Source organism: Saimiri boliviensis, chromosome 19 (genome assembly GCF_048565385.1).
Source record: "Saimiri boliviensis isolate mSaiBol1 chromosome 19, mSaiBol1.pri, whole genome shotgun sequence".
In the NCBI taxonomy this organism is placed as follows: Eukaryota; Metazoa; Chordata; class Mammalia; order Primates; family Cebidae; genus Saimiri; species Saimiri boliviensis.
The window spans coordinates 2234532-2247638 of NC_133467.1; the positions used below are offsets into that span (position 1 = coordinate 2234532).

Below are 13107 nucleotides of genomic sequence, written 5' to 3' on the forward strand. Positions count from 1 at the left end.
AGCAAAAGTCCATCAAAAAGAAAGGAAGGAAGGAAAAGAAGGAAGAAGGAAGGGAAGGGAAGGGAGGGGATGGGAGGGGAGGGGAGGGGAGGGGAGGGGAGGGGAGGGGAGGCAAGGGGAGGGGGGAAGTTTTATTTTGTTACGTTTTTGTCTAGTTTTGGTATCAGAATAGTTTTGGCCTTGCAAAATGACTTTGAAACTATTCCCTCCTTTTCAATTTTTTGGAATAGTGTGAGTCAAATTGATACTACTTCTTTACACGTTTGCTAAAAGTCAGCAGTGAAGCTGTCAGATTTGGGGCTTTTCTTTGATGGGATACTTTTTACTACTGATTCAATCTTGTTACTTCTATTGATGTGTTTAGACTTTCTTTTTTTTTTTCTTTTTTTTTTTTTTTTAGACAGAGTTTCGCTCTTGTTTCCCAGGCTGGAGTGCAATGGCGCGATCTCGGCTCACCGCAACCTCCGCCTCCTGGGTTCAGGCAATTCTCCTGCCTCAGCCTCCTGAGTAGCTGGGATTACAGGCACACGCCACCACGCCCAGCTAATTTTTTGTATTTTTGGTAGAGACGGGGTTTCACCATGTTGACCAAGATGGTCTCGATCTCTTGACCTTGTGATCCACCCACCTCGGCCTCCCAAAGTGCTGGTATTACAGGCTTGAGCCACCGTGCCCGGCCTGTTTAGACTTTCTATCTCTTCATGGCTTAGTCTTGATAGGTTGTACATGTTCAGAAATTTCTTCAAGATTTTCCAATTTGTTGGCAAATAGTTTCTTATAATAGTCTCAAACAATTTTTGTAATTCTGTGATATAAATTATATCTCATTGTTCATCTTTGATTTTACTTAACTAGGCCTTCTCTCTTCTTTTATTAGTCTAGCTAAAGGTTTGTCAATTCTGCTTATCTTATCAAGAAAACAACTTTCATCTTATTGATGTATCTTATGTGCTTTTTAAAAGTCTATATTGATCTATCTTATGTGCGTTTTTTAAAGTCTAAATTTTGTTTCTGCTCTGACCTTTGTTGTTTCTTTTTTAGACTAATTTTGGACTTTGTTTTTGTTTTGTTTGTATCTAGTTCTTTGAAGTGCATCATTAGATTCTTTATTTGAAGTCTTTCTACTTTTTTTTAGAAACAGTCTCATTCAGTCACTCAGGCTGAATTACAGTGGGATGATTACAGCTCACTGCACCCTCAGACTCCTGGGGTCAAGTGGCCCTCCCAGCTCGGCCTCCTAAGTAGTTGGGACTATAGACTTGTGCCACCACACCAAAAGAATTTTAAAAAATGTTTTAGAGACAGATATCACTATATTTCTCAGGTTTTCTCAAATGCCTGGTCTCAAGTGATCCTCCCACCTCAACCACCTGAGCAGCTGGGATTACAGGTGTTAGCCACCATGCCCAGCTCTTTCTACTTTCCTGATGCAAGTGCTTATTGCTATACATTTTTCCTCTTAGAAGTGCTTTCATTGTCTTATAGATTTTGACATGTGTTTTTATTTTTACTTGTCTCACTAAATTTTTAAATTTTCTATTTAATTCTTCACTAACCTATTTGTTATTCAAAGCCATGGTGACTCATGTAAATTCACACAGTTTGCAGCATTCCCTCTGTTACTGATTTCTGGTCTGTTTCTTTGTGCTGAGAAAAGATATTTGATATGAGTTTAAATTTTTAAACTTTGTGAAGACTTGGTTTGTAACCTAACCTATGGTTTATCCTACAGAAAGTTTCACGTGCTATTAAGAAAAATGTGTATTCTCCTCCCGCTGAATAAAATGTTCTGTAAATGTCTGTTAGATCCATTTACCCAAGGGTGCTGTTTAATGCTTCTCTGCTAATTTTTTGTCAGGATGGTATATCCACTGCAGAAAGTGAGGTGCTGAATTCCTCTTCTATTCGTGAATTTCAGTCAATTTCTCTCTTAGGCTGTTTTAATGTATGTTTTACATATCCCAATTCTCTGGTGTTGAGTGCATATATATTACAATTGTTGCATCCTATTATTTTGAAACTTTTATCATTAGATAATGGTCTCCATTGTTTGAAATATTCTTGACTCAAAGCATATGCTGTAAGTATCCTTTTCTATTTCTATTTGCATGCAATATTTTTTTTCCATCTGCATTAGTCCATTTTCATGCTGCTGATAAAGACATATCCTAGACTGGGCAATCTACAAAGAAAGAGGTTTAATGGACTTACAGTTCCACGTGGCTGGGGAGGCCTCAGAGTCACCGCAAAGGGTGAAAGACACGTCTCACAATGGTGGCAGACAAGAGAAAAGAGCTTGTTAGGGAAACTCCCCTTTTTAAAACTATCGGTTTGAGACTTCACAATCATGAGAATAGCACAGGAAAGACCTGCTCCCATGATTTAATTACCTCCCACTGGGTCCCTCCCACAACACAAGGGAATTCAAGATGATATTTGGGTGGGGAAATAGACAAATGATCACTCTCGCTTCATAGTTAGTTTACAGGTTAATTTATAGGTGAGGTGAGCTCCTTATAGAACACGTATATTTTAGTTTGGCCTTTTTTCATTCTTTTAGCTAATTAAATGTCTTTTAATTGGAAAATGAAATCCATTTACATTAAAGTTTATAAGGGAGGGGTTTACTACTGCCATTCTTTTTTTTTTTAACTTTTGGGGGACGGTTTTGTACATCATTTCTTCCCTTTTTTCTCTCTTACAGTCTTCCTTTGTGATTCAGTAATTTTATCTACTATTGTATTTTGATTCTATGCTGTTTATTTTTAGTGTTTCTATTATAGGTTTTTGTGCTGTGTTTACCATGGGGAATACATGAAATATTTTATAAATATAATATGTTATTTTAAATTAATGACAACTTTGATCACAAAGGATAGAAAGCTATCAAAAACAAATTTTACACTTTAACAGCATCTCCTCCTTATTTCAACTTTTTGATATTTTGTTTTACACCTTCTCTACTGCCTGTCTCTTAACCAATTATTGTAGTTATTATTTTTTATAGATTTTGCTTTTGCTCTTCATACTTAAGATACAAATGGTTTAACTTATCACAATTCAAGTATTAGATTATGAATTTTTCTGTTTTCTTAATTTTACCAGATAGTTCATACCTTAAGATGTTTTCCTGTTCCATATTAGTTTCCCTTATTTCAGATTAAATAATTCCTTTCAACAAATTTTTTTTAAGATTTCTCTGGTATTGATGAATGTCTTCAGCTTTGGTTTGTTTTGGCAGTTATTTTGTCTGCTTCAGTTCTGAAAGATTGCTATACTGGGTACAGCATTCTTAGATGGAAGGTTTTCTATTTTTCTTCTTTAGAACTTTGAATATAGTACTACACTCTCCTCTCTCCTGGCCAGCAGGGTTTCTGCTCAGAAATTCACTGAAAGCTCCATTGTGGCTGTGTTGAATGTGATATGAGTCTTACCTCTGGTTACTTCTAGTATTATTTGTCTTTGACTATTGCTAATTTATTTGTAATATGCTTTAGGGAATTCTGTTTTAGATTAATTTTAATGGATAATCTCTCTACTTCCTTTACCTGATACTGTCCTATTTTTCCATATTTGGAAAATTCTCAGCTGCTATTCCTTTAAATATGCGCTCTAAACTTTTTTTTTTTCCTCATGATCTGAGGGGATTTCAATTATGCAGAGGTTACTTTGTGTGATGGCGTGCCATAAGTCTAACAGCCCCTCTTCACTTGTTTTTTCTTTTTTGCTCTTGTGATTGGGTAATTTCACATGTTCTGCCATAAAGTTCATAAATTCTTTCTTCTGTCAAGTCTGTTGTTAAAGCTTTCTCATAAGCTTTCAATTTCAATTATTCTATTCTTTATTTCTAGGATTTCTTCTTTATTGTTTTTCTTTGTCAAATTCCTTATTTTTTTCCTGGACTGTTTTCATTTAGTTTTCCATTCATATTTTTTATGATTCCTTGCTCTTTGGAGGATTATGTTGAATTATCTGACAGCTATTTTTTAATCTTCAATTATTCCTCGTTTATTGCTGAAGGTTTGTTGATGTCTTTTGATGGTGTCATATTTTCCTGCATTTTCACTATCCATGTGTCTTTACAATGATGATTGTACATTTGAAAAGAAAGCCACTTCTTCCAGTTTTTGCAGGTGTCACATGACAGTGTTAGACCTTTACTTCTTATTGAAATTTAAACACTGACCCAATTGTTTCTTCCCATTTTCATGTTGACTTACAATGAGCACAGTAACTAAAACACTGAACTAGAACTAACACATTTTCTTCTCATTGTTTCCCACACTAGGAAAGTCCTAAGCATGCAACAGAACTTAATCCCAACCTTTTCATTGTTTGGAGGCCAGGTGAAAACTCTACATAAGAACCTAAATTTTGTGGAAAATCTAAGTAGGGATTCAAGCCTTTTCACGGACAGTTCTCTCTCTGGCACTATGGCACCAGCCAGTCTCTGTAACATAGGGTCCTCATGGATCAGAGCACTGAGTGTCCAAAAAGATACATACAGCATTTGCTGTGATCAGTGCCCCTCTCTTTGTTCTCAATTCATCTCAGATGTTTCAACGCTTCTAGTATTCCCAATGATTCCCACGGGACAAAACCCAAGTGGGCTTCCTATGAAGATTCCCAAGCCACTGTGTAAATCAAATGTCAACCACTATTTCCCTCATCTCATCTTGGCAACTGTAGGTCCTAGAAACTTTTATTTGAGCGGTATAATGCCACCTTGGGGAAGGGATCATACTTTCTGAAATCAGTATCCTTACTGGCCATGGGCTCCGTGGAATTCTGGTATATTCAGACTCATATTCTTATCTCTGGATTTTTTCTAGTTGTTTTCTTGTAAAGGGAGTGATGCTGGAGGATCTTCAATTCCACCATCTTGCTAACATCTCTAGAAAACTTTTAATAGCTGTGAGCCACTGGACTGAACAGTCTACATGTACTACATCAGTTAATGCTCACAGCAGTCTTCTGAACTTCCATGTTGCCATATTTAGTTTATATAAAGAGAATGAGATCAGCAATAATTAATTACTCAAGTAATGCAGCTATGAGAATATAGAATATAACTGTGAAATTAAAAGGGAATGCTATTTAAAATAACATATTTTAAAAGATGCTGTTAAATTTCAGTAAATCATAAAGAAATCAGTTAAATCCAATAAAACCTTGCAACTCTAAATGGCCATCAGGAAACACTGTAAAATTTACCCCAGTTGATAGAAAATGAATTAGGGTTTACCTATTTACATGAAATCATACAAGATAAAATACTTTCTATGTCCATCTCTCTTTAAACATTATCGTGAAAACATGTGACCTCCACATTCTGTGTCCTGACACATACGTTTGCAGAAAATTTTATATACCAATGCAGATCTTTAACTCCAACTTCCATCCAATTAAATGATAAAACTAATTTTATAGTTGGGTAACATTACAACCTTGGGAAAATAAAAATGTAAATATAATTGTACAAAGGTATATGAAATTTATAATTATTTCTATGTAAGAGTCAGGACAATGTGGATTTGTGCATAATGATGCAAAATTAAACACATCTGGCATATTAGTCCTCTGAGATATTACACTTGTAATTCACATGAAATAGGAAAATGATTTTATGTTTCTTATTTGATATTAAAGAAGGTAAGAAAATGTGTGTAAGTTTGTAAATAATATTAGAATATTTAGTGTGCTGTTTATTTTATTTAAAAGGCTTGCCTAAGTGTTTAGGTAATGTAGTCTCATAAGAACCATAAGTTAGATCTGTTTAGTACTTGAAGGACTTAAAAAGAAAATGTAAATTATTAAATTAGTAAATGCAATGTTAAATACTATCTAGTAATTTAATTATTCAAGATTAAAAATTATACTACTTATTAAATCTCTTCAACTTTAATAAAACATTAATCAGTGATCAGCCATTGTGAAAGACAGTGTGACAATTCCTAAAAGACCGAAAGACAGAAATACCACTTGACCCAACAATCCCATTACTGGGTATATACCCAAAGAAATATAGATCGTTGTATTACAAAGAGACATGCATGCACATGTTCACTGCAGCACTGTTCACAACAGTAAATACATGAAATCGTTCTGAATGCTCACTAATGATAGTCTGGATAAAGAAAATATGGAACATATACACTACAGGATACTACACAGCCATAAAAAGAAATAAGATCATGCCCTTTGCAGGGTCATGGATAGAGCCAGAGGCCATCATCCTTAGCTAACTAACATGGAAATATAGAAACAAATTCTGCATGTTTGATTTACAAGTGGGAGCTAAATGATGAGAAGACAGGACACGAAGAGGGGAACAAGACACACTGGGGACTTGTGGAGGGTGGAAGAGGGAGAGGATCAGGAAAAACAACTAATGAGTACTGGGCTTACTATCTGGGCAATGAGATAATCTCTACAAGAAACCCTCATGACACAAGTTTACCTAGTCAGCAAACCTGCACCTGCACCTCTGAACTTAAAAGTTTTTTAAAAACCTGTTAAGTTGGAAAAAAAAGGGTAATTGTTCTACTTCTTAAATTAATTATCTATCAGGTCTTATATAGGTCTTCAATTCTTGGTCCATTGCCGCAGCTTTGGGGATGTCTTTTGGTGGTGTCATGGTTCTCTGAGTTTTCACAGTTCTTGCATCTTCACAATAATATTTGTGTATTTGAAAAGAAAGCCATAAAAATTACTAGACTGGCTTCATACGTTTATATAATTACATACTAAAAATGAAAGAGCAACCAATATAAAATAAAAAGGGTAAAATGGTATCGCTAATGGCCAAATGTTAAGTCACTTGTAACTCTAAAAATAATATTTACATCAACTAAAATAAGAAAGGGAAAGAGAAACAGAGAAATGCAGGAAAACTGTACACATAGACAAAATACTAAATTATAGATGACAATCCAAACTTATCAATAATTAAATTACTGTGACATAAACACTCTAATTAAAAGATAAAGATTGTCAAAATACGTAAAAGAGCCAATTATATACTGATTACAAGAGATACTTATTAAATAAAAGAAAACAGGATAAAATTAAACGATGAGGTAAAGAAGGATGTACCATGCTAACCGTAAGCATAAGAAGACCGGAACGTAGATTCTCTCTCTAGCAAAGATGGAGTAACAGGCATACATTTGACCTTCCCACCTTACACAATAGACATATGTTTTACCTTCCCACCTTACACAACAAGAAAACTAAGCAAAATATATTTTTTAAAAAAACAGACTCCAGACTTTGAATGGAGAACACGGTACAGTAATTCATAGAAGAAATTAAATAATGGAGTGAGTATGGCTTTCCCAAATTAATGACTGAGGAGAGTTTCCAGGTACAGCATAAAAAGGGGAACCTTGGGTGGAACCCAGAAGTGTTCCTAGGTTATGAAGAAAGAGTTCAAGTTTTCCAGAGTGCTGAAGCAAAACATTCACTACATCTCATACAGCACTCAGAAGAGTTGCTGTCTTCACCAACCGTAGTGGACAAAATCTATTAAAGATAGATACAGATACTCTTTAGATACATATATATTTATCTATATATACATATATATATATATATTTGTTCTATAAAGTCTCAAAAACTTTATAAATGAAAAAGGCTATCTACAAATAAGCTGCAACTAACGTATTACTTTATGTTGAAAGCATATATGTTTTGTTCCTAACGTCTGAAATGGAAAAGGCATGGGATGTCTATGCTTATCTGTTGAGATACTTTTGAGTCTGATATTGACTAGATGGTAATTTATAATATGTTGCTTAAAGCTTAAAACTCCCTGGAGCCATTCAGGACTGTTTGGTTACATTTTTGAAGAAATGTATGAACTGATGACTTCTACCTGATATATCTTATCACATAGCCTGGCTTGACTATTAGAATGAATTGAAGAATGTGGAGCCATTAAAGAACTTACTGGAAGTTTTTGCCTAGACTTTTCTAAAACCCAACTTTCTCTCACGTAGTCGATTATTCATAATCCAAAGATAAAGCCTGTCCTGTGCAACAAACAAAGGAACCTGAGGAGCTGTGCCCAGATGTGCCAATGATCACATGAAAAATGGTCTAAACATCCCAATTAAAAGGTGGAGATTGTCAGACTAGATAAAAATTCAAGAGCCATCTCTATGATGCTAATTGTAGCCTATATTAAATGTGAAAACATAAATACGTTAAAAGTAAAAGGACAGAAAAAGATATACCATGCTAAAACTGGAGTTGCTATATTAAGATCAGATACTGTATACTGCAAAATGAAAATAATAGAAATTAAAAGGGGGCATTTTATAATTATAAAGGGGTCAACTCATCAAAGGGACAGATAATCTCAAATACCTTTAGCACTAATAATAGAGTTTAAAATATATGAAGCAAAGTGTGGTAGAATAGCAAAGAGAAATAGACTAATCCATAACTACAGTTAAAGGTTCAATACCAAATACAACAAACAGACACAGTATTTTCAAAATGGGGGATCTTTGTACCACATTACTAATCAACTGAATCCAACTGACATTGATAGAACACCACACCACCAACAGCAGAATATTCATTCTTTTCAAGTATCAGATAACTTTTGCGAAGGTATTCCATTTGGGAACTAAAACAACTCTCAAGAAATTTATACAGATTCAAATCATGAGAAGTATGTTCTCTCACCACCGTGGAATTAAATTAGAAGTAACAATTTAAATGCTATCTGAAGGATATCTAGATATTTGGAAACTAAATAACATACTTTTAAATAATTTTTACGACAAAGAAAAAAACCAAAAACGAAATTGTTAAGCATTTTAAGCTAAATAAAAAAGAAAACACAGAATGTATATATATTAGTTGCCCATAAAGTGGTATTTGAAGAAAAATTTATAGAATGAAATGTCTATATTAGGAAAGAACACACATCTCAAAATCAAAAATACTAGCTGCCACTTTAAGACACTAGAAAGAAGCAACTTATTCCCAAATTTAAAAAATAATGATAAGGGTAAAGCAGAAATCAATGACATAGACAAAAAAGAGAAAAATAAATTTAACAAAAGATGGTTCTTTAAATCAGTATAATTGATAATTATCTAGTCAGACTAATCAGAGGCAAAAAATGAACTATTAATATCAGGAATAAAAGAGCTGAGACAAATACAGATTGAAATTCCACCGATATTATAAGGAATGTAAGAAAAAATTATGAATGTTTTATCAGTAAATTCTTAGATGGAATAGACAAATACCTTGAAAAACACAAACTACCAAAGATCATTCGAAAAGAAATAAATAACATGTGTACTGCTACATATACTGTAGAAATTCAAACTAGTTAAAAGTTTCCGACAAATATAACTAAAAACTGGTAAGGATACACTGGTGAATTCAATCAAACTTTAAAAGAATAACAGCAATTCTATAATGACTTGCAGAAAATTAAAGAGGAGTAAATAATCTTCAACTCATTCTGTGAGAACATCATAACCCTGACAACAAACACAAAGGCTTTAGAAAAAACAATAGTTCAGAACTGTGAACTACTGGCAGAATGCTTGGCAGAATGTAGCACATGTAACCCACAAACATATTAAAGGATAATATAATGACTAAGTAATACTTATTTCAAGACTGCAAGGTTAGCCTAACATTAAAAAATCAATTGATATTATATATTATATTAAGCAAAAAGTATTTGATGAGTTCAAACATCCATTCCTGATAAAACCTCTCAGCCAACTGGAAATAGATTGTAATGCCCTGAATGTAAGTAATAAACTTTGCAACAAGCGAACAGCTCCCACTGCACACAATGGGAAAAGCCTGCGTATTTCACTACTAAGATCAGGACTGCTCTTACCGTTTCTGTTCATCGCTGTCCTGGAGGTAACAGCCAGTGCTAAAAAAAAGAAAAAAGAAAAAAAAAGCAAATGAAACAAATAGAAGATATTCACATAGGAAAGAAGTAAAACTCTCTTTATGTGCAGATAACATAATCGTATCTGCCAAAGTAAAATTAAATTTAAAGTGTTAATAAAACTAATGTGTTTTTTTACCAAGGCTTAATGATACAAGACCAACAAATAATTAGTTTTATTTCTATATACTAGCAACTACCTAACTAGTGACATTTATAAAGTATCCATTACATAGCCTCAAACAAAATAAGAGTCATTAAAATAAATATAAAAAAAGATTTGTGAAATTAATGGATTGACCACTCTAAAATATTTCTGAAAGTATCTAAAGGCCTAACTAAAAAGAGAGATGTACCTTTTTCATAGGTTGGAAAACTCAATATTGATAAAGTGTTAAATTTCCCCTTATTAATCTTTGACTTAATGCAGCACTAACCCAAAACTCAGCAAATTTTAAAAAATAAACTAACAAACTGACTCTAAAATTTATGAGAAATTGCAAAGAACCTAGAACAGAAAAAGAGCTAAAAAAAAAAAAACACTCGAGAAAAATAACAAAAACAATATTGTGTTTGCATTCTCACACACAAATTGATCAACAGACACAAACAAATGGAGAACTGATTCCTTTTACAGAGTTTCCAAGACAATTCATAACATAAAGGACAATTTTTTCAACCGATGGTTGGTACTAGAACAACTGGATATCAATATGCAAAAGGAGAAAAGCTAGAAATTCTGATCCACACTTTGCACCAAATACAAAAATTAGTCAAGATGAATTTTATGTCTAAATCTAACGAGAACACTCTAAAATTTCTAGAATATAGTGGAAATATTCATTCTTGAAACAGGCAATTTTGCTTAGACATGACACCAAAATGCAATCCTTAAAGAAACAAATTTATAAATTATAGTTCATAAAAAAGGAAACATTCTGCTCTTCAAAAGAAACAATAAATTAAAAAACAAGCAGAAGCTTGTTAAGAAATCTCTAAAACTCAAGAATTTTTTAAAAACCCAATATGGGGGAAAACAGACAAAAGATTTGAACAGACACATCACAGAAGATATACAGGAGGGAAATGAGCACAAAGATCCTCATTAGACATTAGAGATAATGCAAATTCAAACCACAATGCACTCCCATGACATACACAGTAGAATCAATCCAGAAGTCAATTAAAAACATTGACTATTCAAGTCACTGATGAGGTTAGGAAGGAACTGATATTCTCATGCACTGCTGGAGAGATTGTAAAATGGTATGATTACTTTACTTTGGAAGCGTTTGGCAGTCTCCTTAACATTAAGCTGTACACCTGCCATATGATCTGGCCATTCCAGTCTTAGACAATTACCCAAGAGGATGGAAGACATATGTTCATACAACTATTGGACACAAATGTTCATAGCAGTTTTAATTATATTATCTCCTAAGCGCAAAAAACTCAATGTCCACCAGCCAGTATATAAATAATCAAATTTCAGCATATCTATACTATAGGATACTATTTAACAATAGAAAGACATTTTTGTTCACATTTGAAATGGAATACATGAATCTTAAAATAAATATGCTGAATGAAAGACGCCAGACACATTCCAAGGTGTGTAGTGTATGACACCAATTATTTAAAAGTTTAGAAAATGCAAATTAATCTATTGTGACAGAAAACAGATTGTGGTTGTTTAAGGGAAGGTCGGAGTGTGGGATAGGAGTGAGGAATTACAAAATAGTTTAACGAAATGTTTTGGGGTGATATGTTCACCATTTTGACTGTGATGATTTCATGAGTCTCTGCACATTCAAACTCAACAAATTATCTATTTTTAAACGTGGAGTTCGTGTTTTATATTTCAGTAAGAGTGGATTCAATATGGAAATGAAAATTTTTATTGTGGCAATAGAAACTTAATCCCATTTTTTCTAAGTTGTTTATTTTTAAAAAGACTATAATCTAGAACTTGAACATACAGATAATAGGAAAATATTTAACATGAAGAAACAGAAACATAAGCTAGACTGATTTTTTTTATAATTTATTTTTCTTTTCCTTTTAAAGGCTATCTTTTATTGTCATGAAAATTAATTTTCTGTAATATGTATGTAGCTTCTATTCGCCCATGTTATCAGTTTTGTTTCAATTCTATAATTTCATTTCTGAATTCTATTACACTATTCACACAGGAGAAATAATAATTTGAAAAATATAGAAGTTCTAGAAAAATATGGATTAATACATGATCACCTTGGAGTAAAACTTGTTAATTTTTACATAAACATGCAAAGGTTTTCAAAGAAAAAGTTTACTAGATAATAATTAAAAGCTCAAAAGGGGAACTGTTAGTGATTTACTTTTAAGTAGTATAAAATAGAAATCTAAAATCTTTTTCTATAATTCTAATTATCATATACTATTTTTTCAAACATACTTGAGTTAATTTCCAAACTCTTCATTCTGTTTAATCAAATTTGTTTATACTTACGACTTTATCAAAATATTTTGATATGTTTATATAAAATTTTCTATTAAAATTAGATTCTAATTAAAATTATTATTTACCAGAAACATTTCATTACATAATTTTCAAATTTAAAAAACAGCATAGCTTCAAATGTATATTTACATTAATTAATGTATTAGGAAAAACTGATGTATTTGACATGTTTTGTTTTCCTAGCCTGGAGCATCAATTACTGAGGTTTCTCTTTTTGCATTTACTTAAGTCGTTGCCTCTGTACTGGTTTCATCTCACAGGTAACTATTAGTATTAGCTCGCATATCATATTTAATAAATGTAGCAAGAATGGCTGTTGGCAACTTTCCAGAATTAAATCCATTGCTACTCCCCCAAAAGATAAGCTATCATCAGAGAATAGTTACATGCTTCCTATGCAAACACCAATCTCAAAGAAGACTTCTAAAATGTTATTTAAAAAATAACAGTGTTACTGTATTGTAATTTTCTGTACTAAATTCTCCACAGGCAACTACTTTGCAGACAGAAGCTCTTTAATGTCACCATATATTTACCGACATGTTTGTGGAGAAAACCAAAATTAGTCCCTTATGTTATTATTGCATGTTATATATTGATCTCCCACACCACCTAGCATAGTAATATAAATAGCATTGTAAAACTCAGACTATTTCTCTAAACACAAAAT

The 13107-nt window shown here is 32.8% G+C and overlaps 1 long non-coding RNA gene across 1 annotated transcript in view; it reads right to left on the minus strand.

Annotated features, from left to right (window-relative positions):
- LOC141582253 (uncharacterized) overlaps window positions 1-13107 on the minus strand; it is a 634729-nt gene that overhangs the window by 122697 nt on the left and 498925 nt on the right. The window contains exon 3 of the long non-coding RNA XR_012515068.1: window positions 9878-9916. This is a non-coding gene — a long non-coding RNA (uncharacterized LOC141582253). The remainder of the gene's footprint in view (window positions 1-9877; window positions 9917-13107) is intronic.